Raw genomic sequence first — 27,363 nt, 5'->3', positions numbered from 1 at the left:
AGAAAAAGGTATTTCTAGGGTAAGGTGAAATGGACAACTTAAATAGGCATAAATGCCCATTTCTCTGCATCAAGTACAAAAGCAGTCTAAAGCTGTTACATCATGTATATACATTTATATCTTCTATGGCTACAGTTAAGTGTGACAAATCCCTCTCTCACGGCTCAGCCTGATAAAGGACTGAAGCAGTTGAAATTTAAACAGGTCTACTTTAATTATTTTCTTCCTCTTCTGGTAATCTAATCCTGGATGCCCACTGATTCAACAAATTCCCACCTTGACAAGACTGCTGTATCCATCCCTCACCTGGAGTCAAAGTAGTTAAATGAACTGTAGAATTGTCTCAGTCTTAGTTATATTGGTCCCACTGGGTCTAGACAGGCAATTTTGGGAGTGAATAGACAGAAGAAAGAACACCACCTCTATAATGCTGTCCTCTCAGACTATGAAGTCCCAAAAGCCCCTGTGCTTGGGTGGCAGGAGATAGCAAAGAAATGTGGTAGAAGCTCCTTTCCATAGCTTAGTCCTACTCACTTTACAAATACACAGTAGAAGACAAAGAACCCTGGTGCAGGACACAGTCCTGTGTGCAGGCAGGTGGGTGCAGATGTCATGAAGAGTCACCTGGGAGACACTGGTGGTGTCTCATGTTGTCTCAAGGTGTGGTGTGAAGGGTATGAGAATCCTGAGATAGGCAAAGCTGAACAGGTTTCCCTGTAAAAGGTATTTCATCTCAGCTTACTGTCCATTCTAGCAGGGAAGAGGAGAGTCAGCTTTGAGGACAGTTTAAAATAAATGCTAGATGTTGCCAGCTAATTTGACCCTCAGCTTTTAAGGTGATGAGATCACCTCCAAAAATTGTGCTAGGAATGCTTCAGGATCACTCACTGACTGTGTCTACCAGGTCCTTACGTATGTCCCAAGTTTTTTCATCTCCACATTATTTTGCCGCTATATTCTCCATTTTACAGATGGTAAATGGAGATTTATGACAATTGAGCGTGCAACTGATTTGTGCCCAAGTGGGTGCATACTGTGGCACAGGGAAAAACTGTGCTGGAATACAGTGCTGACTGCAGGGGTTTAACACTTATGCCAATGCCCACCGGTCTGCCAGTCTGTCGTTGGCTGTGGGAAAAATCCTCAGTGAGTAGCAAATTCAATCTGCATGTCACCATAAAACATATTGGACTCAGATGAGTGGAGCTTTGCTAAGCCAGGAGTGTGTTTGGCTCTTCCTCCTCATCCCTCCCCACTGTGAGAGCAAGTGGAGGGCAGGGAATTGAGTGGGGAATCAGTGCTGAGATGGGATGAGGAAAGGGATGCTCTCCAGGTTATTATTGTTCTACTAATTAGAGCTATAGGAATGCCCATTATTGCTAGGATGCTTACACAGAAGCTGTTTGTATTCCACAGACTCCCCAGGTACTCAGAGTGGATTTACCTAGTGCAAGGTAATTTGTAACCCTGTTGTCTGTGTATTTACTTTCGGCCTTGCACACTGTAAATAGAAGTAAAAAAATCTCAGGGATAGGGGGAGATGAAGGAGGAGGGATTCTTCACCCTGATGAATTGAAGTGTTGTTTGAAAGAGGCAGACAGGATTCCCGATATTGCTTCGAGTTTGGAGGCTGGAAGGGGGAAGGGAAAGGACAAGTCCTTTAATGAGAAAGGGTTGAGGTTTTTTTTCCTTTTTTTTTTTTTTCCTAGCAATTTTAATTATCACTAAAACCTCCAGTCCATTCAGGCTCTTGAGAATACAGTTGGGCTCTCAGCTGGGGTCTGCATTTATTAAAGTCCCCCCGTTAGGCTGGGAATGCGGGCTGGTTTCTGTAGTGGTGTCACCGCCGGTGTTACGGGTCTCCTGGTTCTCACATTACGCACCACGGACTCCACCACTCCGCATTAGCGAGGCCCAATTAAACCAAGCAGTTGATTAAACAAGCCAATCAGGGTAATTAGTTTAATCAGATTCCCTTGGTAGCCAGCACTGAACTGCTTGTAAAAAGCAGTTGAAGAATGAAGTGCACCTACTTAAGCTCCTATTTTATTTTATTTTTTTTATGTCTGAGGTAATTAGAATTACCCATGGCGAGCCGAAAATCCAAAGGCCCAAATGGGGAGCGGGGAGGACGATTAATGAAGGCGATGATGTGTGAAACAAACAGAAAGGAAGACAGGATGTGTGGTAAACAAATGGAGAGGAGGCAGTCCTCTGGGAAGGGGCACAAAGCGCAGCCTCTCCGCCCCACTCAATGGCTCTGTCTGAAGTGGCCGGAGACGCCAGGGCTTTCGGGGGAGCAAGGGGCACGTTCCTTCTTTCTCCTCGGTGCCACCTCAGTCGCCGAGCCTTGCACGGGAAGGATGGGAGAAATGCGAGGGGTTTTGCGGGCTGGGTGCTGCCGTGCTGTCCCGCCTCTGCTTCCTCTGCATCCTTTCTGGTGCAGAACCTGAGACAGCAGACAGACCCGCGGGTCACGTCCCTAGACCCGAAGGCTGGGCAGAGGGATGGGACACCCCGACACTTTGCACTACGGGTCCACATTTCCGAGGCTGCCTTTCTGCTTTGATAAGGGCTACACCTCTCATTTCAACTGGGTGAATTTTAACTACCAGTCAGATATCGCAATTACACAGGAAAAGCTGAAGCTGAACATTTTTCAGCATCTTTTATCTCACTAAACAGAGCCCAGACTTTTGACTTTGTGTCCCTGTTTGGGATAAAGCTAAATTTTGTGGGCTCAGTTTGTCAACTGCCCAGAGTCATCAGGAAAGGACTCAGGAGATGGGGATTTCAGTTCTGCTACTGCCACAGACTTACTGTTTTTCAACAGCTGAAAAGGGTGCATAGGTAAGAGCAAACTTTAGGACAGCATGCAATGATGCTACCTCAGAAGATCCTCCTCCCACTCCAGCAGTCTGGGACATAGGACCTTGGGAACTTTTTTTTTAATGGTGGTATGCTCTTCTTGAACGGTCCTCAGTGATTTTTTTTTACATTGTATCTAAATACTTTTTGAACTTGCTTCCTGAGCCCACTGCTCCTGCAGCAAAGGTTCCACAACTAAACCACACGTGGGGCAAAGATCTGTCTCCTTTAACTTGTTCTGATCTGAGGAAACCTACTTGGGGACTTTGTGACCTTAATCCCTGAAAAAAAAGCTATTCTGTAGTTTGGTCCATCTTTGTCCGTACTTCTACTATATCTCTTTTTGAGTTGGACAAACCCAAACTACTTCCACTATTGAAGATGTGGGTGCTGTGTGGATTTGTACAAGTGAATGTCAAATTCAGAAAAATCAGTAGGAATGTAACAGACAGATCATTATGACTAATGACATTTTCTCTTATGTTCCTTCTGATTTTTCTGAATTGGACTATAATCTTGGCCTCATTCATCTACTGTAGCAATGAGTTTCACAGGTCAGCTCAACAGTGTGGAAATGCGGACTGTCTCAGGAAACTCAGAAATATAACAAAGAGCACTTATACTGCTATTCAAGATCATGGATTATAAGAAGTATGTTACCATAAAGCATCCAAACCTGTCCACTTCATCTGTTTAAGCTCAGGTCATAGCATTTGCAGAGTGCTAAATTAGCCCCAGCTGTCCCAAGTGAAAAAGAAAGAATAAGACAGCATACGCATAGCCTTGCTCTTTCCATTGGTCCACAGAAATCCCTGGGACCATCAATCTTGCATTACTAACACTCTTCTATATGGATCCTGTTTTCATTTAAAGCTACACCCAATCTAATCTCGCTCCACTTACAGCACCATACGTTTATAAAGCTTTCCCACTACATTGAATGAGTAGCCAGAACCTATCACCCCCAAAAGGTTATAGGTAAAGTTCCCTGAAATAGGAAGTTTCTATTCTCTCTGCTCATCATTTCCTCACATAATAATTTTCAGAACTATATCAAATACATTACCTAAAGATATTCTTGGTAAGCACTTACAGTAATTACTTTTACCTAATACGCTGCAGTGCATCACTGAGAAGAGCTGATTTCCCCAGCAGCTCTTACCTATCAGGAGTGGAAAACAACCAGATATTGCCAGGCTGACTGTTGGAATCTGAGAAAACTGAATAATTAAATGTTCTTGGCTTGTTTTACCATGTAAGTGTTTTGGGTTTGTGCAGTCTTTTAAAAACCTTTGTCTCTTTTTGCCCTTCTGGTTATTGCAGGGGAAGAAGTGCTTGTAAAAGCTTCATCCAAGGCTTCCAAGAAGGAAACCAGATCCAGATGTGGCATAACCAAACAAAGCTGTCTCCCACCTTACGTCTATCTGTCACAGACACACAGATAGACTGTGTCCATGCTTCTCACAAAGGACAGCAGTAAGTCCTTGTCTCTGAGAGCAAGTGGCATGAGCAGGCCACTGAGGGGTTTTTTATGGCATGGGACATAAGTGGGATTGGTGGTGAGTACACAGCAGAGCATCAGGGAATGTTTAAAGATTCAAAGCCTGCAGGACTGTGAAATACAAAGGGAGCCAAATCTGAGGCATCAGATCAGTTCCTGTGGAGAACCGTTCCCAGAACTATGCCTTAGTTTGATTTCAGAGAAGTCTGTCTGGAGTCCAAACCAGCCAGGGAGCAAGTTAACAGCTAGGCAAAGCTTCACAGGCATCTGATTATCAATGTAGATGTGCCCAGACAAAATGCTCAAAGCATGGGATAGAATGTAGTTAATGCAGGAAGAAGTAAAAATGGGTCACAAGGGAAAGAAAAATGTTTTTCCACTGAAATTGATTTACTCTGACCAGGTAGATCTCATCTCTGGATCTTTGGATGTATCCAAAGGTTGTTAATTTTTTTAATGAGCTGGGAAAGTAGAGGGCACCAGTAACACCATGAAAACAGATGACTTCATTAAGAGTTGGCTGAGTCAATGTTTTTTTTCCCCCCAGGAGGCCAATAGATTTCATTAGGAAGCAGGAAATGGCTCAGAGAGCAGCTATGAGCTTTCATTCCAGGTGGAGGTGGAAAGGACCAAGAATGAGCAGTGGAGTTGGGGACACAACCACAAAGACCATGAGATATGGCTGGGAGAAAGGATCACAGGCTGTCACAGCTGACTGAGTTCAGACAAAGACAAAGTGCCCACTGCCTTGGGCTCACCATTTAAATTGTTGAACTGTGCAGCTCTGACAGGAGGGATGTTCTGGTAAAGCAGGTCCACAGGCAGGAACTCCTGTAGAGAGTTTTTGCTGACTTCCCTGTTACTGGACAGTTTAAGGTATTTTGCATGTACTTTTCAACACATAGGTGGTATTTGAATGAAATTTTTTGTATTGACTTTGAAACTCCTTGCCTGTGTTTGGCTCTAGGGTTTTCCCTCTGGTGGTTATAGAAATGGTGTTCACAAACCCCATTAAATTCAAAGCCAAGTCCTAATTCATCTAACTGTCTCAATCTAGGCTTTGGTTCCGTGTTTGAAATGAAATTTTAAGTCTCCTAGTGCTCTCTTTGAAAACACATGCAAAATCTTCTGTCCCTGGAACAATGACAAGTGATCGGGAACATCTGTACTGGAATTACCGTAGCAGGCATGCTGTACAGTGCTGTGTGTTGTCAGCTTTACAAATTCCCATTAATCCCACCGCCGTGCTGGGTTTTACCCACACATAGACAACTGCCTGTGCAGCAATGCAGGCACGGCACTCCTGACCTCGTCCTTGTAACCCACAATGTAGACGAGATATCTGTGATGCTGAGAGAATGAAACGCTTCGGTTTTACATGAAAAAAGGGTATTCAGGCTCCTAGGCCCAGGAGTACAAATTATTAATCACTCCTCACAAGGAATCCGCAGATGGATGTTTAGCACTATTCACCACGACATAACTGCAAATCAATTAGTTCATTTTGTCCTACCCTGAGGCTGTCTGGCAGACAATAGCAATGTCTTGTGCAAACGCTTTTATAAAGAAGACACAGGGGGAAGGAACCACAAAGGCCATTGGTTCTAACGAGCAATTAGGAAAGTGTGCAAGGCTCGCTTTCTTTTTTTTCCTTCTTCCCCCTTTCTTTCTCCAATTCATTCCGAGGCTCTAATTCTGAAAATGATGCTTTTCTTCCCGACTTCCTGTTTGTCAAATGAAGTGCTAATCAGCGGCTTACAGCTCTCTAGCCAGCAAGGGGAGGATGAGGTAAGAAGGAGTTGGGAAAAGTGGAGAGCCAGGGAACAATGTGGGAGAAACAATGCTCACTTATGCTCTTCTGAGCAATGGGGGCTGCATGCAACTCCCAGGAAGAATAACCTGCCCTGAAACACTTGGTCGTGATGCTCAGTGGGAGGAAGCTTCTTGCTCCAGGGAATGCAGTCAGGGCTACAGAAGTGAGCACAGTCCCCCACCAATACACCTGAAATGTCTTTCCTTGGTCTCTCTGCAAGCAGTAGGGAAAGGGAGAAACCTGAGTCCAGACTGGGGTGACCCAATCTGCCCTCTGGAGGGGATGGATACCCTTCCAGCACTGGCAGTAAGGCTAAGGGAAAGATTTCTAACACGGACACCTTGCTGTGTGTCTAAAATTAGGAGCAGTGGAGCTGAGCTTGGCCAAGCTACCTCGACCTGCAGCTTTACTTGGACAGAGCTCAAAGAGAAGGGCCCTGAGGTGTATCCACTGAGGACAGGTCTTGCTCACATACTGGAAACAGCTCCTGCCTCTTTGGTAAAGAAAAATGAAGAGTAAATATGGTACCACTCCACAGATTTGCTTTTAAACGTTAAGATGATCAGATTCACCAGTGAATTAAAGATAGAATTACCTCAAGAGAGATGAGCCACCTGAAGTATGTGTCTTTTCCAGGAGAGCAGCCTTTAGAATTCCCTGCCCCTTCCCTTTAAGGTCCCTTTCTGTCACAGTGCTTGCAAAGGACTCCCAGTAGCAGAGAGCAATCTTTTCCTCTGAGGGCAAACCTCCCCAATTTCCTGTACTCTTGTTTCTCTGCTCTCTTAGATTTTATCTGCCTGTCCAGTGAATTTCAGGAACTGTGGGAGTCTGTGGCAGCTTGCGGCACCTAATAAAGTGGCATAAACCTTGAAATGGACCTAAAGCTGTTATTGCAATATAAATCTCTGGAATAGTGGCTGGACATTAGTGATACACTCTGGGTGCCCAACTCAGAGCCTGGTTGTGATGGGGATCCATCACAGTGCATCCCTAGGGAATCCCTAGCCACATTCTCACTTCTAGGCATTGCACCTTCGCCTAAAGGACTACAAACTGTCTGACTCTGCTCTACAAACTTTGCTCTGCTCAGACTAGAGACTGCTGATGCCTGCAATCAGATAACCACAAACACTGCATCATATAAACCCTGCATATTTACTTGTATGCTGCTAATCACATTTTTCTTCTTGCTTCCCATAAGCATTCATATAGGTGATGAGTGGGATTTTCTATAGACAAGCAGTTAAACCCATGCAAATAACATTTGCATGAAGTTTGAGCAATATATGCAGCCATCTGGAAAGTCTGTTCCACACCAATCCCCACTGGTATCACCTTGCTCTGAAGGTGTACGTGCTCTTCATGTGGCTGTCTACTTAGTAGGGCTGGTTATTTGAGTTGTGGTTTCTGGACAGGTTTCTTAGTACTACTTCTGCTTTTTTTCTCCTTCTTTTTTTGCTTGCTACTGCTTGAACTTTGCTACTTGTCAAGTGACTGCCTGGTGGCTTGTAGCAAATTTGAAGGAAACTTCAATGTCAGTCTTCTCACAGAAATGCCTCCTCTGCAAAATCTGCTCTCACTCATCAGTGAAAAGGCAGGTACCAAACTGTGCACGGTGAGTCCAGGGCTTCAGGCAGCTGAAGCAGATGAACTAGGTGGAATTTGCTCTTTTCCTGTGATACTCTGTCAGTCTGTAAGACTGTTGTTTATTATTATTATTTCTTCAGGGACACAATTTACAGCACCTGTCTTTTTGGCTCCTACTGTGTGAGCCACATTTCTTAATGCATTTATTCTTGTAAACTCTGTGTTGGATAAGGACATTCTATTTTACCATTTTACTAGAAGAAGATCTGTGAGAAAAAGCTTTCAATAACTCTTAAGAGTACAGCTGGGCAAAAATTTCTGTGCAAATATTTTATTTGCCAAAAATGCATTTCTGGTCAGCTGAAGCTGTCTGTGCTCTTAAACCTCTTGGAGTTTTAGACTAGAGGTGAATAATATTTTGAGCAAAAAAGAAAAAAAAAAAGGAAAATTTCTCAGAAAAGTTTGACCTTTATTAAAAATGGTACATAATTTTGAAAGGGGCAGGTAACCTTATTTTTTAAAAAAAGAAAATAAAAAAAAAGGCAATGTTAGGATCTTTATCACGTCCTAGCTGAGTTAATAGAATCCTGGTGCCAGAAGGGATGCTTCTGTTCACCTGCATTTGCTAAATCTTGTTGCTTCCTTTATCTGATGCCAGTGTTCATTTGACCTGATTGTGCACTCTCACCCCCAAAAATACTAATGCTACCAAGGCTTCACCATCAATACATGGCTTGGGGCAGATGGGAACAAGCAGTGAGGGTTAGACTAGAATAGAGCCAGCCCTCCTGGTAGCATCTTGTAGCTGAACATACCTTTGGCTCCTCTGACAAAATCTTTCTTTTTCATTGGTACATATCTGAAGACTGTAAAAATTTGTGTAAAAAAAACTCACCTAAATCACTTCTGATGTAGTGACCCTATAGACCCTTCAAGTTCTCTGTCCCCTGACACCTAACTACTGTGAAATGTTTCAGCAAAGTAGCCAGAAGACCTATGGCACAGCAAAATCTTAAACAATGAACTTTAAATCTTCCAAAACCACTGATCATGGCTAGTTTGGCAGTGTGCTCGGCAGTCTGAGTCTCACAGGTCTGGGAATTATAGAAGCACAGTGCTCCTGAACATCCCAGAGAGCCGGACCCAGGCCAGTAAGGATGTCTGAAACAGAGGGGGTCTCTGGTCCCAGCTAGACTTGCTCAGGCTGTCCCAAACTGAGCACTGTTGCAGGGTTGAGCAGAGAAAAGTAATTTCATCATGTGAGAAATTTCAGAAGGTTTGTTTTTCATCCAGCATCTGAATTAAAAAAAAAGACTTAGGAATAAAAGTGGAATTAATTCAATTTCTGTATCAACACAAATAAATAAATGACACACAAGGAGGGAAGGGAAACACTACAAGAAAAGCAAAAGACGTAGAAAAAGAATGGGGGAAGTCAAATGAATGAGTCTTTCTCTGATCCCCAGTAACCATGATCCAGCTCTGTCCAGGAATCCATGATCCTTCTTGGAGAATTGCTCCAGAGACCACACCTATTTGGCAGGACCAGAACTGGATGTCCCTGGGGGAGTGTGCATTGACTCTCCTTTCCTTTGGAAGGAGTCCATGGCATCCCTACATCCTCGAGAATCCCCATCTCAGTGGATGTCTACTCGACTTCCTGTCCTCCTGGATGTGGCCAAAGCCTGGGGCTTGTTCTCTCCCCCGTGGGAGAATGAGGTACGGAGGTGTGAAGAAATTCTGCCAGCAGCAGTGAGAATGGCCATCACCCCTTTTACCACATCGAGCAGCTCTGACACCCCTGCACCTCCTTCTTGCCTCCAGCAACCTGCTCCCTCTCTGGTCAGGCTTGTTTCTCCAGAGTCTCCAAGCTGGAAAACGGCTTGCATTCCGGCACAGTCAGTATTAGTTAATCAGCACGTTTAATACATTAGCATGCACGTATGAAGCTGCATCCACTGAGCTTTGTAAGCTGCAACTCTTGTAGCTTGGGCTGGAAAATTAGTTTCCCAGCTGCAGAGGGTAGCTGTTCATTTATTTACAGTCCTTGGAGACCTCGCTGAATGCAATGGCACAAAACAAAATGAGGCCTCTAATCCAAAAGCCAGGAAGCTTAAGCACCTGTAGAAACAGTTTTGCATTCCAAGGGGCAAATTATCTCTAATCTTGTTAAATGACTGCACTGCGAAACAATCGCAAAATGCTTTCTTCGATGGCCCATAACCAAACACGAGGGGTCCATTACTGCTCTGTGTGAGGGAAAGGCGGTAATCCTGCAGGAGGACACAGCTGATCGCTAAACAAGGGCTGCACTCAAAAATAAAGAAGAAACGAAATAAAGCGAGAACTGTTTGAGAACGGATGCTTCCAATTTTCTAAATTACAATAACAACTTGTTGCCAAGCAATTACAGTGTTTCATCTGTTTTTTTCCTGCTTTGCCCCCCACCTCATTTGTTTTTCTTCAGCAGATGCTGTTTCTGAACTTTGTCATTTATGTCCCTTTCTCCACCCCCTGTAATTTACAATTGATAATGAGCCACCATCCAGACATTGCCACCGAAAAAAAAAAAAGAAAAAGTGAGATGCCTTGTGCCTGTTCTCACTCTGAGTCGGCAGCAGCACCTTTGCCGGTCATTTTAAATCAGTCAATCACTGCTTTTTTAAGAAAACTGCTTGACTTTTTTTTTCTCCCACTACCAGGACAGATGCTGCATGTAACTTTGACAAACTACCAGCAAAAAAGAGAATGAAAAAATAATAATTATGCTCTATGAAACTCCAATTATAATTAAAGCCTGCAAATCTACAAACTAAATTAAGTGCTTAAATTCAAACAGGGCTTCCAGGAGCGTTGGAACCAGTCTCTCTGCGGGTATGCTGCTTTCTGTGAGGATGGATGTGTTTTTTGTGACAGGGCAAGCAGCATAGACAGCTCATCACAGCTGGAGAAAATTCAGACACGGAGAGGCTGCACTGGCACGTACCCAGCCCTGGATGAGGGGGACAGCACTGGGAATGCCCTACCAGGGTGCACCCAAGGCCAGAACCCTACCAGTGGGTAGGTACCAGTAAGCTGTGGCTTAGCACTGAAATCAGAAAATCTGATTTTCAAACACAAGTTTCCCCTCTGTGGAACAGACCCACTGACCACTTGGTATGGATAGAACCAGGGGATGGGGAGTTCACCTGGGAAAGCTATGGGCCACAGGGCTCCCTCTGGACTTTCCCACCTGTGGGAAAGCAACCTTAAAAAGATTCCATAAGTGCCCTTAAAACATTCATACATGACACCACCTAACTGGGCAGATGGCAAGCCTTGGGGATGGTACCATCTTCCACTTGTCTGTACTCTCCACCTTGAAACTATGGAGGAGCTAGTTCTATGACTCTCCACTTCCCTGTAGAAGAGGTACCACAGGTCTGCAGTACCTCATTTCTGGGCAGGGTCACACTGCCTGGGGGAATACATCAGTGGTGATCACAGCCCATAAAAAGTACATTGGAGAGTTATTAATCTTCTGAAGAATCCATCCTCTTTCTCCCCTGTCCCCACACTGAGGACCACCTCAGAACTCCCAACGATCACCTTGGGCAGAGTGCACAGGGAGTTCTGCAAGTGTAGGTAGACACGGCTTCTCCTGCAGCTTCTTAGCTGTGTCTGCTCCTACAAACTGAAGATCTGCTCCTTTTTCCAGCTGCTAAAATATCTAACTTCAAGGACAGGTTTCTCTTGCTTTCGAGTCGTTGGTTTTCCAAAGTTCCTGCAGTGCTGGAAGACTGGGAGTAGTTTCTGAGAAGAAATGATAAGCTAAATGAAGTTTTTGGTGTTCGTGTCTCTTAAAGCTGGCTTGCCTCAGCTGGTGGAACTGAAATAAATGAAGTTTCATTGATCTACATCAGCTGGGGTTTGAACCTGAGAGCAACCAGATTTTACGTACTCATAGTATTAACCTCCAAAATAATGATGAGTGGGTTATGTGGAGGGGATCTGGCCCTTCTTGGCCAGTTGGTGAATATCAGAGGTACCAGCAAGGTGTGGGCATGAAGAAGGGAGACTGGAAGAGGAAGGATACAAGGAAATGAAGTGATAACCTCCAGCAGATCTGCTGTACAGCGCTTGGCCTCACTTTCAGTTTTCAACCAGGCTGAAATTCCACACGCCCACCACACACAGCTGACTGTGTTTTAACTGCATCCTTGCTTTAAGTGGAATAATGAGGTAGGTTTTAACCCCATATAGCCCCAGAGCCTCTAGTTAGCTCTTGGATACCTTACATAAAGCACTGGGACTCTACTTTTATACAAGGTTGAGATTTTTGTACAAAGTTCAACAATAGATTAAATCATCTTTACAGGCATATCTAGGACAGACAACAGTCTGCTATATCCAGACTTCTGCCCCTCCACAGCCTCCTAGAGCCTTCAGACCGGCCCTGTGGCTACTTCTACTTTTTCTTCCCTTTTTCTTTCTGTCTCTTTTCATGTTATTCTCTGTTTTCTTAAAGGACCTGAGAGCTAATAGATCACTTCAAAATGAATGCAATTGCTTCCCAGCAGTGAGATGCTGTGTTTCCTCTACACCGAATCTATGCACTGTTCCAGTAGATAAACAGCACCAAATGTCATTTGAGAATCACATCCTGCTTTCATTCTCTCCCCTCGCATTCGAGGCTCTAGCTTTGTGTGAGAGTGATTCACTTTCTCACTGAATGCAGAGTGAAAGCCCATTTTCAGCACTCTCCCAACACCCATGCACAACCAGCTATTCATTTCCAATGATCATTTGTATTTCTTTTGGAAGACCTTAAACACCACAGGGGATAAAAGGGAAACCATTCAAGTGAAAATAAGTTCGGCAAAGATAATACATTGCCCTGCTGTCAATGCTTAGCTAAAGATGAATACATATTAGCACCTTCTTTGCCTGATTTTGTAACATAGTTGGGGGTTTTATGTGCTGTGTGTGTATTTTCTGATTTTCCTAAACAACAAATCAGCCACATAGCCATGTAGTCAATTTGAGCTAAGTTTTTGAGGATCTCAGAGATGCAAAGCACTGACACGTTTTTGACAAACAGCTGCTTGAGGAGAGGAAAGGGGCAGCAGTGACAGAAGATGCAGAGTGAGTAGAGCTCTTACTAAACAGTGCAGAAACTCTGCACAGTAACTTGTCCTGCAAATACTGAATCCAAACCCCAGGGTCAGGCTACCTAGAGACCAGATCTCTGCTGTTCAGGGTAAATATTTCTCATACCACCATAAGTGTGGCTCCAGCCCAGGCCCTGAAGTATGAGTAGCATGTTACTTTACTGCTCAAGCTACATGGATGAAACTAGATTTTAAATCCAAAACCCACAGTGTTATCCCTGGTTCCCTCAATGACCAGAAGGAGAAAAATATATTGGGCAGGTAACTTCCACATGGCAGAAATCTAAGAGGAGAAAACAAGGTTATCCATAGTCCTTGTCTGTGTCATAATGTGGGACAAGACTACTTATTCATGCAGACACTGATGGACAACCCCTAGTAGATCCTGAGCTCTAGTTTTTTGTCAGATCTAGACAGAGGGATACAATATTTCACACCAATACATCAGCTCAGGAGGAGAAGGGATACTATATAAAATGCAAAACACCAGATGATGTTACCTTGCCCTGCAGTGCTTCTGTCATATGGCAGGAGCTGTAAGCAACGGAGTTTTTAATATAGGGATGAGTGTATCTGTCCCGTTTTCATTTGTAATAGATCAATGAGGCAGAAATAGAAGTGACACAAAAACTTGGTGACATCAGTGAATGTAGAAGATGCTGAATTTATCTTAGTTTAAAAATATTGGGACACACGCATATTTGCCTTCTCAAAGAAGAGGAGGTAGGAAATTTAGGGGTGTCATTGGAGACAACAGTGGAGTTCAGTGGGGAGACTGGAGGCTGACTGGAGATGCACAGAGCCTGCATGGACAGCTCAGGTCCTTCACACACCTGCTGGACAAGCACCTGGTGAGATAAACTACTGGTTGATTGCAGTGACTTTTTTAAGTGTAAGAAATGAGGTACAGGAAAGGAGTAGAGGAACAACAGGGCTGAAGAAGAGGTCCACTGTGTTGCAGAAAGGGGAGGAGAAACCAGCAGGAACAAACAAGTGGTTCAACAAGAAAAGAAGAAAAAAATTATCTATCGAGGGTCCCAAGAGGCTACAAAGAGGTAAGAGGGTAAAACATAGGGGAGAAGGGATTGATGGGTGTATACTCATCCTCCCACTTGCAGGCAGGAGAAAGGGCACTGCTGTTTCATATCAGTCCCAGAAAGGCAGGTCCTTGCCAAGAAGAGTTGACTGACCTGTCACTGAAAAGAGTTCAGAGGGGAGTGGGAGGTACAATGTGGATTTGGAAGCTAAAGCAAGTTCCCAAAGGATTTGAGGGGGAATCAAGGATAATTATGCCCACTTAGGAAAGACATACAAAGAAGTAAGTCTTGGTGGAATCTTTCAGTCTTTGGAAAGGGTAGCTGAAGTAATTACCTGGAGGTCAGCAAATGCCTCAAATATTTATCAAGAAGAATGATTTTAAGACAGTTGATTATGGGGAGTTACTAATGAAAAGGATATTTAATGGATTGCTTTCACTTCAGTAGAGGCAGTGCTATTGTAGGATTAAAACTAGCATGTATGAAGCTCTCAAAAGAAATTGAAAATGAGAACTGAGGGAATGAGTTTGGAAGATATCTATGAAATTCTTACACCTGGATGCAGTACAGAGAAAGAGGAGATTGAGTCCATAAGGGAAAAGTCATGTATACTGGTATGTGAGACAGTAGAATGGATTCTGTGGAAAGGAAAAATTATTGCTGCAAGTAATAATTAAACAGGGAATTTGATAATAAAAAAATTTTGTCCAATGCAGGTGGAAAAATTACACTGGCCAGTAAAAGCATTGAAACATTTGTCTACTGATTAAAGAGACATTAGCAATACAATGGAGAGACTAGAACTACCAGAGCAGATTGTAAGACTCGATATTATAAGGATAATAGAAATATGGTGGAATGGCATTGTTTTTGGAATTCAGGCAATGAAGGATCTGTTTTGGTCAGAGGGTAGAAACAAGGATTAGAAGGAGAAGTAGTGCTGTACAGTGATGGTAAGAGAGACTTCCAGGACATAAGAACTGGCCACATGGGCAAAGCAAAACACATTTGAGTCAAAGTGATAAAGACATTGAGGCTGAGTCATACTAGGAATTTCCTATACATTCCCAGGCTGGACTGTAAGCTAAAGATTACTTTCTTATATATGTGTATGTGTTTATATATTTATATATAAATATATATAAATATATATAGGGAGAGCAATCTGTATACAAATGAGAATTGTATCATTATGGGAAGCTTTAATTCTGTGTATATGCACTGGAAAATAAATGCTATCAGTAAAGGTCTATATAACCCTGAGTGTGGGCTGACCAACTGACTAGTCAGTCATGCAACAAATACAAGATGATGAGATTTTAGATTTGATTTTGTAGACAGTGAGATGCCTTGAGAAAATAGTGACTTGGGATCAGTGATCATGAGATAAATCCATGTAAATATAATTAAAGTATTAAAAAAAGGGATCTGTAATTTAGTTCCAAAGGGCAAATTTAAATAAATTAGAGGAATTAAGGGTAAAACCAATGGAGTTGAAGAGCTCTAGGACTTTTGTGTGCAGAGCACTTTTCAGGAGAGGGTGGAAACCCCCTTTGCTTTTGTATCTTGCTCAGGATAGGGACCAATATTGCAGAGGAAGGCTCCAGGCTGAACCAAGTGCAAGATCCACTTCAAACAGGATATTTGGAGTGAGCAGAATGAAATGTTACAAGGGCTGAAAACCAGACCTGACCAGCATAAAAAGCCACATCTTAGAGGTCAGAAAGCATAGGGAGCTTGTGAGAGCTGCCAACTGTCAGTCGGGGTTAAACCTTGCAAAGGAAATTAAAATAAAAACCAGAAGATTTTTCAGCTAGAGGAAGAATAGGAGAGAAATAGCAAAGAGATTAAAAATATTGCACCGAAACTGAATAAATGCTTTGCCTCTGGATGCAGTTCTGTGAGATAGAGTGAGATTACTTGCCTCTGCCAGCAAGCAGGTGCTCTGCTGTGCTTTCCCCTCTCCCCACCACGGTGGCACAGCCTCACCCCATGTCTCATTTCAGCTCCTTAACTCATCACCAAATTACCCCAGAAAAGCATGTAGCTAGTTTTTCTGCCATTTTAGCAAGTTGTATCAGCTCAGGAAACTAACCCACAAGTACCCAAGTTGGTACCAGGGATGAGAGAGGCAATGGGGAGGTGAGGGAGGAGAGAGGGAGGTCCTTCCCTTCTTGGCCTGTGCAGTGTTAGACTGGCCCAGCTGCCTGTGACAGCACCACTTCCCTTTTGGTTGAGGACATGGGTGAATTTGCAAATGAAAGGAAATGAGAATGAAGCTATAGGAATGGGAATGACCACATAGGAGGAGGAATAGATAGTCTCTGTCCCCAAATTCTGGAAGAAGGGTGTGAATTGGCTAGTCCAGTAGCAATGATGCATTCATTCAGTCATGGGTAGTTCATGTAAGTGGAAAATAGGATTTGGGCCCCATGGCTAAATAAGAGAAACAGGGAGAGAATGAGATGTTTGGGGCAACTACAGAGCCATTAGTTTGACCTCAATGTTATACAAGATTTTATAATAATTTTTTGAAGGAAAGAAAACTTACAATGTGGAAATTAATAGAAAATGGGACAAAAGGCAACAAGTTTATCACAAGTGTATTGTATCCTTTTCACCTACTGTGTGAGCTGATCCTCTTTATTCAGTCCTAACACAGAAGCCAGGAATTGGCTGGTTTTCTTCCGTCAGGATTGTTTTATTCATTGGCTGTTCACCAAAAATAAAAAAAAAAATCCTATTTCAATAGCCTTGGGAAATGGATGTTCAGCAACATTCACTGTAGCTCACTGGGTTTCTAAGGGCCTTACAAGCAGTGGGTACAACAAAGTGATATAGCTCTGTGGTGGTGCGGTGGTGCTGCATGGGTCCTGTCAGTACACCCTGCAGCAGGTTGCCTTCAAACTCTTGCAGAGCAAAAATCCCATCCCATCACTGCTGTGGCTTTCAAAATGTCCTTCAAAATACAGCAGAGCCCTCCAAATAACATCTATAATTACGTGTTCTTCCCCAGGCTCCCCTCGGTTCTTTATTACTATTTTTGAAGGATTTTGCTCAGAAAGGTCTTTATACTCTGCAGGCACTGCTGAATTGGAATGGGAAGCAGGGTTTCTTCTCATTGTAAGGTAGGCAGGGCTGCCTTCCAGTTTCCCAGCTGCAGAGATTTATAGCCACTACTAGATTCACTAGGTGGCCAAGGTTTTATAACCCAATTGAACAGAATAAAACCATTTAGACTGAAGGCAATTTGATACAGGACTCAATGACTTTCAGGAACTTGATGCATTACTGTGATCATGTAAGTTACTAATTATATATGTATGTATATATTTGACAAATCATTTTCAAAAACAATTTAATTATTTGGAATGATTTAATCAGGGTTGACAGGCTTGCAAAGCATCTCTGGGAATGAAGCAGAAAACTTTGAAGTGTATGGAAGATTTTCAATCTGTGTTAAATCCTGTTCCAAATAGAGGGGTTTGGTATCCTTCCCAAGGTTCCAAACTCCCTGGAATACAAATTCCCTTTGAGCATCCCCTGGGTTAGGCTCATCCAGTCCATTACTGGCCTGCCTTAGACTCTGTGCAGCAAAGTGACAGTGGCATAGCAGAAGAGACATCTACCTTCGACATCCTTGGCCAAACATCAGGGAGACCAGTGTCCTCAGGATGACTGGCAATCAGCATCCAGCAGCATGGGGAATGAAACACTAGGACACAGAGATGCCCCTTTTCCCAGGGGAGAGCTGGAGATAAATGGGCTGGAGAAGCCACTTGTCTGAAGTCAGAGATCAGTCCTTTTCCTTACAGCAGAAGTGAAGCTGGCCTCTAACTCATGGTAATGACAGGCTTGGGGAACTTGCAACAAACTCAGGGGGAATGCATTTATATTCTGCACAGTACCAGATATGCCTCTCTGACCATCAAACAGGGGAAACCATCTGAAGGAGTTTTGTGTTCAGACAAGTAAGAGGAGCTTTATTCATTCTCTTGAGCTACAAAAGTATGCAAAGCTAATTTGGGTCTAAATTCAAACAATAGCTTGCTGGAATTTTATTTGCACTCACAAGATTTGAACTTCCAGGGGTGTTCTGGATTTTTTTGTTGCCATTGCTCCATCTGCCTACCATAGTTTGATGGACTTTCTGAAAATAATGGACTTAAGGCTTTGATCCCTTTGTATTTAAGAAATCTGTGTGGTTCCTTGTATTAAATATTTCAGGTTGCAATTCTCCTGTGAATCAGGCTTTCAAAGGAAGGCTTGCATGGTGATGTCAGTGTAATCAAAAACATAATGCATTAATCCTTAAAATGAACTAAGGAGACTTTTCTGATTTAATTTTAAACAATCTGGGTTTAAGCACATTTCCAGAGTCTGCTTTCCAGGCAGTTTTACTATGGGAATGGTTACTGATCCTGATGCCCTCATCAGATGGACTTGCCTACCTGTTTTGAGCACAGACTGTGCATTGGCAGGAGGAAAATACATGTCCTTTTGCTACAGGAATGGAGATATTTGGAGTGTCTGTGAATGTTTATTGTAGTGATTCAAACTCTGAGTCCTCAACAAGCTTGTTACTGCAAAGTCATTTGATAAGAGTGGGAAGAGACAAGTCTGGTGTCTGAGAGCAATCGAATAGAAATGAAGATGAAAATTAGGGATTAAAAGCTACGAATAACAAGGAAACATCTCAACAGGAAACTTATCTCCAAGACTGGGATGCCTTTCAGTATAAAGATGGCTGCTAATGAATCCTCTCCATATAACCGAGCGCCTTGGCTGCTCCCACCCAGACTCCTGCAGCTCACGCTTCCCCGCAGTTTTCATTTGCTTTATTACTTTCAGATGCTGCTTGGTATGAGTTCCTCTGGTAGCTGTGTCATTGCCACCAGCACTGGGGGAATGTGGCTTCGGCTGACTGGGCTGCGAGGCGTCAGCCCTGTCTCTCCAGGGACTGTCTGACACGACGGCAGAGCTGCCTGAGTGCAGCCACATAATCAAAACCAATCGATGCTGCTCAGCAAGCACAAGCCCCAACAGCTTGGGCTGTATTCTCGTGTACCAAGATGTATTCAGGCATCAGGAGGGAAGGCTACTAATGAAGCAACTGGTGGGAATAACACCTACCAGAAGAGTTCTTGCTGTTGTACACACCCCTCCTATTAGGCCTTTTAGATCTGTCCCTTTGATTTACTGGTGCAAGTTAGCTAAAACTCTGCATATCTTTTCCTTCTGGTTTGAAACACTCCTCCACATTCATTCTGCTCTTACTCAGGATCCTCAGATACCTTTCCAGGGAAAACAATCCTGGATTTATTTACAATATATCATTATTTATTTTAGCAACCCTTTTGAGAAGAAGGCAAAGCAAGATCTGAGCTCTCCAATGGGGACTTCAAAATGAGCTCTATACTTTCAAGGTAGGGGCATTTTAATTGAAGGGTTTAGAGGGGAAGAAGAATGTAAACCCAGGGTAGGAGCCTGTTTTTCTTGATGCTTTCCATGTGATGCTTTCCATGTGTAGTGCAAAATCCAGGAATATCCCACAAGGAAGTTAGAACAAACTTGCTCTTCTTGATAATGTTCCTGCTTTGAAAACAAACACAGGTAAATAGTTATTTATTTGTTAACTTATTTTGTTTTCCAGAACTGCCTTAAGTTGTTTATTTTATTTTCAAATCCCTCTACACATGCACGTGCACTCTTGCTTTTTTCCTACCTTAGCTGTGAGATGCCAATGAATTAAAGTGAAACATTTTGATGCCCCAGGATATCCCATAGGAAGAGTTTTGTGCTGAGCAATTTAAGACTTATATAGAGTGAAATAAGCAGAAAGAGAGGAAAAAGATTTCTATCTGTTCCTCTTTCCTCCTGCCCACTTCTTTTCATCTGCAGTTATCTGCTGACAAAATTCAATAAACAACTGTCCCTGTCCCCAAACAGCTTTTAAAGTGGCAGGATGCTGAAACCATGGAGGCAAATGCAGGCACTGGTGAAAACCAATGCTTGAATTTCAGCTGAAGCCATGTCACTTGGTTGGCAATGGTTCTTCTCCCTTCCTCATGCAAGTTATTTATCTGTTCTTCATCACAGCAGTGTTTAGAAATCTCAGCTGTGCTACAGGCTGGTGATTTAAGCCAAGGGTTTTCAAACCGCAAGGCAATGCAACTCTCCAGACATGTGAGCTGCTGTAGAAAGACCTGTGAAAATGACAGTCTACTGTCAGGAGACATCAGTTTTTGATACTGGTGGCTACACCTCTGTAAGAAAATGCCTAACTGCTCCATCACCTCTATAACAAGGTGTGACTTAACAAGGTCATCTGCACTAAATCTGGGGAGAGATCCTAGCCTTGGTATCCCCTTGCTATACTGTGTTTGTGATATTTGCAATTTCTGACCTTCTCTAAGAGGCCATTCCTGTCCTGAGGAATTTTACCCATAAGCCTCGTCAACTCTAGAGCCTCAATCATGGAGTGGTTACTGGATGCACCCTCTCAATTCCCACTACAGTAAGTTTATTGCTTATGACAGGAGGGTTAAAGCCAAACAAGCAGCCTCATTGATTTCTGCCCAAGAGAAGGCTGAGTTTCAAGAATGCTGTTTACACAAAGGGCTGATTCTGATCTACTATCAGGGCAATTTGCATTTGTACCGATATAAGACAGATCCAAACAAGGCCTTTGGCTTGCAAAATATTTTAGGGCTCTTTGGGGAGAGGCAGCTTTGTAAAAACACAGATCACAAAGAGAACTTTCACTGTTCTTGATGCAAAGGAAAAACATGGGCAGATGTGCCTTAGATACTGATCTTCTGAAGTGTCCAACACTGCAGGTGAGGTACAAACTGGATCTTCCCTTCCAGCATTTCAGTATGGACCAGAGCTATTGACCTGGCTGGACCAGAGCTATTGACAGCCATGGGGCTTCCTGGGGGTTGGTGGAACGACCCAAAATTTGGATCAACAGAGATTCTGGTTCAGTCTTGGTTGTGGTGGTATAATCTCAGTCCTTACTCCCTCCCAGTTCAGTTTTGTCTGTGAATGCCTGGAGATGCTTGTAGTTTAGAGTAACCTCTTGGGGTACAAAAAAACTTTACAAAGGAGTAAAGAAGAGCAGGAGTGGGAAAGAAAAAAGCTTTACCTCCTCCTCCCAATCCACTGCCAACTGGACTAGAATATCTCTTCTTGATAATGAGTCCCTGCTTTCCTTTCATGCCCCCCCTTAAGACTCCAGGACCTGTAAATCCCTTTTCAATGAACTCCATACACATGACGATAGTCACTATAGCTTGTGCAGTCATTCTGGAATGAGTTTCTCTGGATTTATTTTGGTTTGGTTTGGTTTTTAACTCATTGCTAAAAAGATCTTAGTCCCTGTCGTGCCTGCTAATCAACATACTGTGATCAAATGTGAAAGAGGGCTTTGAATTTGCCTGTGGTTTTGTGGAAGGACTATGGGAGAAAACCTCTAGCAAAATAATAGCAAAATACTCAAAATAATGAATATGGGTTGAGGACCTATGATGCTTTTGGAAAAGCCAGATTGAAACCTGCAAACTGATAAGAACTTTAAGAATGGCCAAAACCCCAGGAAAATTTCTGATTTTAAACACATAATCCCACCTCACTTGCATTACTCAAGGTAATTAGACTTATTAATGCTTGTCTGTGTTGTTGTGGAATATGCAGCAACAGAAGTCTTTAAAAACTGATTAGATAAGAAATATTACACCTATTTTATGTAGAATTAATCCTTTCCTGGAATGGACTAAATGAGCTCATGAATTCCCTTATAAACACAGTTGCAGCAGTGTTAAAGTTAACCTAAAATGTGATATTTTAAAGAGAGAAGGCAGAATCCAGAAACTGTTGAAGTCAATAGACAGATAGTTCATAGTAATTTTATCACAGGAAATCACCCAAAGAAAATTGCAATCATGGGACCACAACTACAGTGAACGAAAATTGATATGTCTCCATCAACTCCACATCAATTATGTGCATTAATATTGGCTCAGAATCTTACTTATTTTCTGTTTCTAACCTGACTGAAGAGCCTGTTCATCAGCAGCTCTGTCATGCAAAATCCATTCATTTAACACTGTTCTAATGGAATGAAAATGGAGAACATGAAAATGAAGACTCATTGAAATTAGAGAGAAAAGCTTAACTCCAAATTTAATAAAGGTCCCAGTCTAACATAAAGAGGCTCTTTGATTTTAATATCAAACCTAACAACCACAGACTAAGCCTAAATTACCAGGTTCTGATACTTTCATTAGAGACCTTATTCCACAGACTCCCACTGGAATCTGCGAGGGCGCCTGGAGAAATGCAAGGCATCACCCAGTGGAAGTACAACATCAAGGTCTTGTCACTTTAAAAATGTCTTTAAAGTCACTTTTCTAACGCATCCCTTCAGAAATTGTCTACATTCTTCCCAGAAACATAGTACTCTCTTCCCATGGAAGCTGCTGTATCTAATAATGTCAATTTTGCATTCTTCTCTCTATTCCAGCATATCAGAAGGCACTTAAGAGATTTCTGAATGCTTCAGAATTAAATTATGGGTAAGAGCAACAAAGTCACAGGACTGAGCAATTCAGCACTTTATGCAGTTTCTATATGGAGTCATAGGAGGTTGCAGTCAGAAGGAAAAGAACAAAGAGGATTTGTTTTTCATCATGGGTGCAAACCAGGATCACCATTGGGCTTTGAAGAATTTTCACTGGAAATCCTGGAAAGACAAGCAAGACCCTTATTTTCAAATCTTAATCCAAAAGTAGCTGAAATTTTTTGGAAGTATCATCCTTTATCCACTCCGGGCTACAGCAGATAAGTTGTAGCTTTAGGTTGCACATTCTTTCCATGCAAATTCCATGCAATTTTACAGCATTGTTCCCGGCCCATTATGGTCAATGATCCTTCTGATTCCTCTCTATGAGCAATATTTCAGTTGTCACTGGGGCCTGATGCCATCAGGACAGCCTGCAGAGAGATCTTCAAGAGAAAATAAAACTGTCAAGTTCATCTGGTCTTCTCTAATGGATATAAATGAATCCAGCATTGTATGCTAGGCTTTTCACAAACTGTATGATGTTATAAAGAAACATGCTGCCAATGAGGTTAGAAACCCCATCCTTTATGCCTTGTGGTTAAGGATATATATGCTGTACTGGAATGTTAGAAATAGCAAGATGTGTTAGTTTAGGCACTTTAATAAGAATGTCTAGGTTTATGAATTGGCTTAATTCAAGTTCTTTACAAACAATATTAGTTCTCCCTGTCTTGAATTGTTCTCTTTTTTTGGTAGTTTAGATACCACTGCTATCACTGGCTCCTGGCTGACTGCATACTTGACAAAGTTTGTCATGAGGTCATGATTTTCTAGCATCTTGAAAGAGGTGGCGATGGAGTGACTGCACAGAGAGCTTGCTGTCATCTCAGAACTTGTTTTTCAACCTTCCTGTGTTTCTGCCAAATAAATTCAATGTGAAACCACCTGATAAAAACACCTAAGCAAGTGGAACAGTGAAGAACTCAAAATGCAGAATCATCCCACACTGAAAATGGGCTTGTTCTTTGTCTGGATCTCACTTTCAGCCTGTCTTTGCTTTGGTTCCCATTTGTATAATCATGGTAGCAGTTACGTTGGCTAGTAACTGGTTTATTTTCCTGGGTGAGGTGAAGCTGAGGTCCCATTACTCTTAAGAGGTAGCAGGTAGACTGAGAGGTGGAAAGGCCAGAAAAGCTGCTTAGACTTGTGAAGTTTCCAAGAGTTTGTGGGTGCAGAGGGGACCAGATTCTTTCACATCCACTCAGAGATTCTCCACACAGACCTACCAGTCACTCTGGTTGTCTTCATGTCTGGACATCAATGTGGTGTGCATTTCCTTGTCTCCTCCATCTCCCAGGCTTTGTGCAGTACTGCTTCTCTTGGGTTTTAGGACTGGGGCAGTGTTTTCATGCTGGTTTGTGAAGTGCTAAGAGCTCTGAATCAAGTTGGATCTCTGGGCTTCTCCAAACTTATCAAAACAAATCAAGTCTTTGGCAACATCATTGTGGTCTGATATTAAAAAGCAAACAAACAAATAAAAACAATTCAAACCCCAAAATCTGTACTATGCTATCTTTTGTGTAGACACAAATCATCAGACATAAAACTTTCAAATTTGAGAAGTTTACGTTTGGTCTTCAAATTTCAAAGCAGGTCCATTCTTGCCAGAACCTTGGGTATTTGTTATAAGTTGGTTACAGACCTAGATTTTAACTTTTGCTTTATGTCTGTGCTGAATGATGTGGAATTACATATTTTCTACCGGTTTAGTTCAGGAAGCTCCAGGGAGCTGGAAATGAGTAGTTCCAAATCACTTGAATTTGCTAATACCTTTCAACTCTTTGTCAGAGCTTGTCTCTACAGCTACATATGTTTAAGCTCTACTGATGATGTATATATGCATGTATGCATCCTGTACCACTTGCTTGTGCAATGGAAGAGGTGAATACAGTGACAAAGGCTTGTTCTGCCTCTACAAGGGTGTGGACTTTGGCTCTTTCCCATCCTCCTTCTGTGGTCAAGGGGATTAGAAATCCAGACACTTGAAAGAGCTTTTGTAAAGAACAAAAAGTCAGTCACTGATTACTTCAGTGAGCAGAGGAGTTATACAGATGGATGAGTAATGCTGTAGCTCTGATGGTCTCAGTTTACAAGAAAACTGTGCTTTATAGAAAGAGATAATATTTTTATTAGTCCAAATGATTAAGAGGTATGGAAGAAAGCGGGCAAGCATGTGAGACCTGAAGAAAAATGCTAAGATATAGCCTATGAATGAATTTAAAGGTTCAAGACATTTAACTTCTATTTGGACTCCTTCACAATTTCTTAGTATTAGTTGCTCTGACAGTAATTGGAGTTTATAAATGAGGTGAAAATTCTCTTTTTTTTTTCCTCCCCCTGAATGGAGGGCATTCATCTCTATGGCATTCATCTCTTCATTTATCCAGTTTGTCCCTACTAAGTGTCTAGTTGTCTCCACTAAAACATTTTTGCATAGGCAGCTGCCTGTAAAGTACCAACACCAAGGGTGCCCTGAAACCCAACCACAGACTACTCTGTGGCTCTGGACACACACCAGGTTACTTCCTCTGGAAGATGTTCATGCTACCTGCTCTCCTTTAAATTTGGGTGGCTGAGCTCCTTAGACTCCATCTATAGCCACTGGAGAGGGAAGGGTCTTCCAGAGAGTGTGTCAGAGCACTGAATTTAGGCTACACCCATGAAGAAACCTCTGGAGGACCAAATCTTTTTACACCTGCTTTGGAGAGTCATAGGAAAAACAGCTCCAGCTGCACCCCACCAACCTTTAGTCTCCTCCATGAGGTACCTGCGTCCCCCTTACCTCCAAACACTGACCCTTCTGTGTGTCTATTAGCTAGAGATGACTGTGCTGCTACCATGTGCACCTTGGTTCGTGTGTCTGAATTGAGATGCATCAAGTTTAAAGTTTGATGACTAAAGCAGAAAAGTTGAATCCTCTCCTCTCTCTTTTGATGTTGCTACAGCGACAGTTACAGTGTGTGTTGCACTCCTAGGGGAAAGCAAGAGGCTGTGAGTGCACATTGTCATGTTACTGTGCAGGATGGACAGACACATGGTTTGGGTGTCCCAGATAACATACAAGTTCCCTCAGCCCGGCTTGAGCTCATTTCAAAGTCATGACTGCTCAGCAAGTCGCTGTATTTTCTGGCTGCCTGTCATCTGATGCTGGAAAATGCTATTCAGTCCTTTCAGCAAGTCTGATGGATGTTGTATTTAGTGACAAAATTTTAGTTTCCAGCTTCCACAGACTGGAATGGTGAAATGTTACTATAAAACAGAGGTTTTAGATAACTTGCTGAGAGGTTTGAGTGCCGCATTTATGCTAAAATAGGTAAATTATAACTTTGCTCTGCAAGTGAGTTGTCTGTAGGTTGTCAAGGACACAGGGCTCTTATCTTTATGCAACCAACGAGATGATACTTACCACCATGGCAGCTCCTGTAAAACAGGTAACCAACAAACAGTGACCAGCTGTATGAATATTATACTTCTCCATACATCAGCAACCGGAGATAAACAGTCACGCACATTCCCCATCCATGTTGGATGTGCACCTCTCATTAAGTTGGACTTCCTGTGCAGGAAGAGATTCATGTGCCCCATCACAATATCTAAATTGTCAAATGCTGGTCTGTTTCCTGCTAGAACATCAAGTGGATTAAAAACATTGCCTATGTTTGATCATGCTGTTGTAGCTCCTATAATCTATTTAGAATCACTGCTTGTAGTGCTGCTTATGTCTCACCAAGATGTCTCTATGCCTCGTCTGTTTCAGAATAAGGCTTTTAATGGAGGACCTTCTTCCGTTTCTAGAAAGTATCCCAAACATCTTGAGCATAGCTGCACTTTTAATCCTTAACAAGAATATTAGTAAATAGTAGAATACAACCAAACTAACAAATGCCAGAGCTTCAGTGTTGGATTTCTTCAAGTCTCTGGAGCAATGACATGCCACAGGGGAGCAAGAGAGATGTGTTGAACTCTGGCAGTGTCAGGGAATTCCCTAAAAAAACCTCACAGATGAGGCTAGGAAGGGGACAATCCCCCACTCTGCAAAGGAAGGGAAGAAATTCCTCTCAGACTCAGCACCTGGCAGTGAGTTCAACCAGGTGCATACGATTCTCAGGCTTGGCTTGGTATAGCTTGACACTTTCAGGCAATCTATGTGTCCCATCTCCAGCTGCAGTCAAGCTTTTAATCTTCAGAGGAAGGTGAAAGAAAGACAAAAAGGCCAGCCTAAAAGCCAAGTAAGGTCTCAATGGGGGAACATTGACATCCTTCTTATTAAATTATTACATAGCTTTAATACATGGACTTTGTTTGTAATATTTTGCTTCATTTCCTGAGGAAATGAGTATTATGCAGCTGTGCTCTGGTTGTTTGTTTGTCTGTCAGGCTTACCCCCCATTTGATAATTATTGAGACTGTTGGCTGATTTCAGTGCAGTTTGATGGAAGGGAGAAGGCATCACAGTATTATGTTTTAAAATATTTAGAAAAATTAGTAGTGGGGTACAGGACAGAGACTAGGCTAGTGGGAGTATGAGTTAACCATAGTTATTTGACATGAGAGAATCCACATGGAAGGCAACCACAGGAAGCCCAAGTAATATTCCCTAAGTCCCAATGCTTAAGGAAGAACATAATGCATTTTTTTTCCAATTCCACTAGAATTATAATTAAACTGGCCCATTCCCCAGGATTTCTTTTAACTCTGTATTTTATATTCCAGAAGCTCCACCTGTAGCTAGTGTATCACCTCTCGAGTCCCATGACCTCTCCATCTACCTACTACCCCAAAAC

The sequence above is a fragment of the Corapipo altera genome, unplaced genomic scaffold, assembly GCF_003945725.1.
Source record: "Corapipo altera isolate COAL_440 unplaced genomic scaffold, ASM394572v1 95, whole genome shotgun sequence".
In the NCBI taxonomy this organism is placed as follows: Eukaryota; Metazoa; Chordata; class Aves; order Passeriformes; family Pipridae; genus Corapipo; species Corapipo altera.
This window is presented reverse-complemented; position numbering follows the sequence as displayed.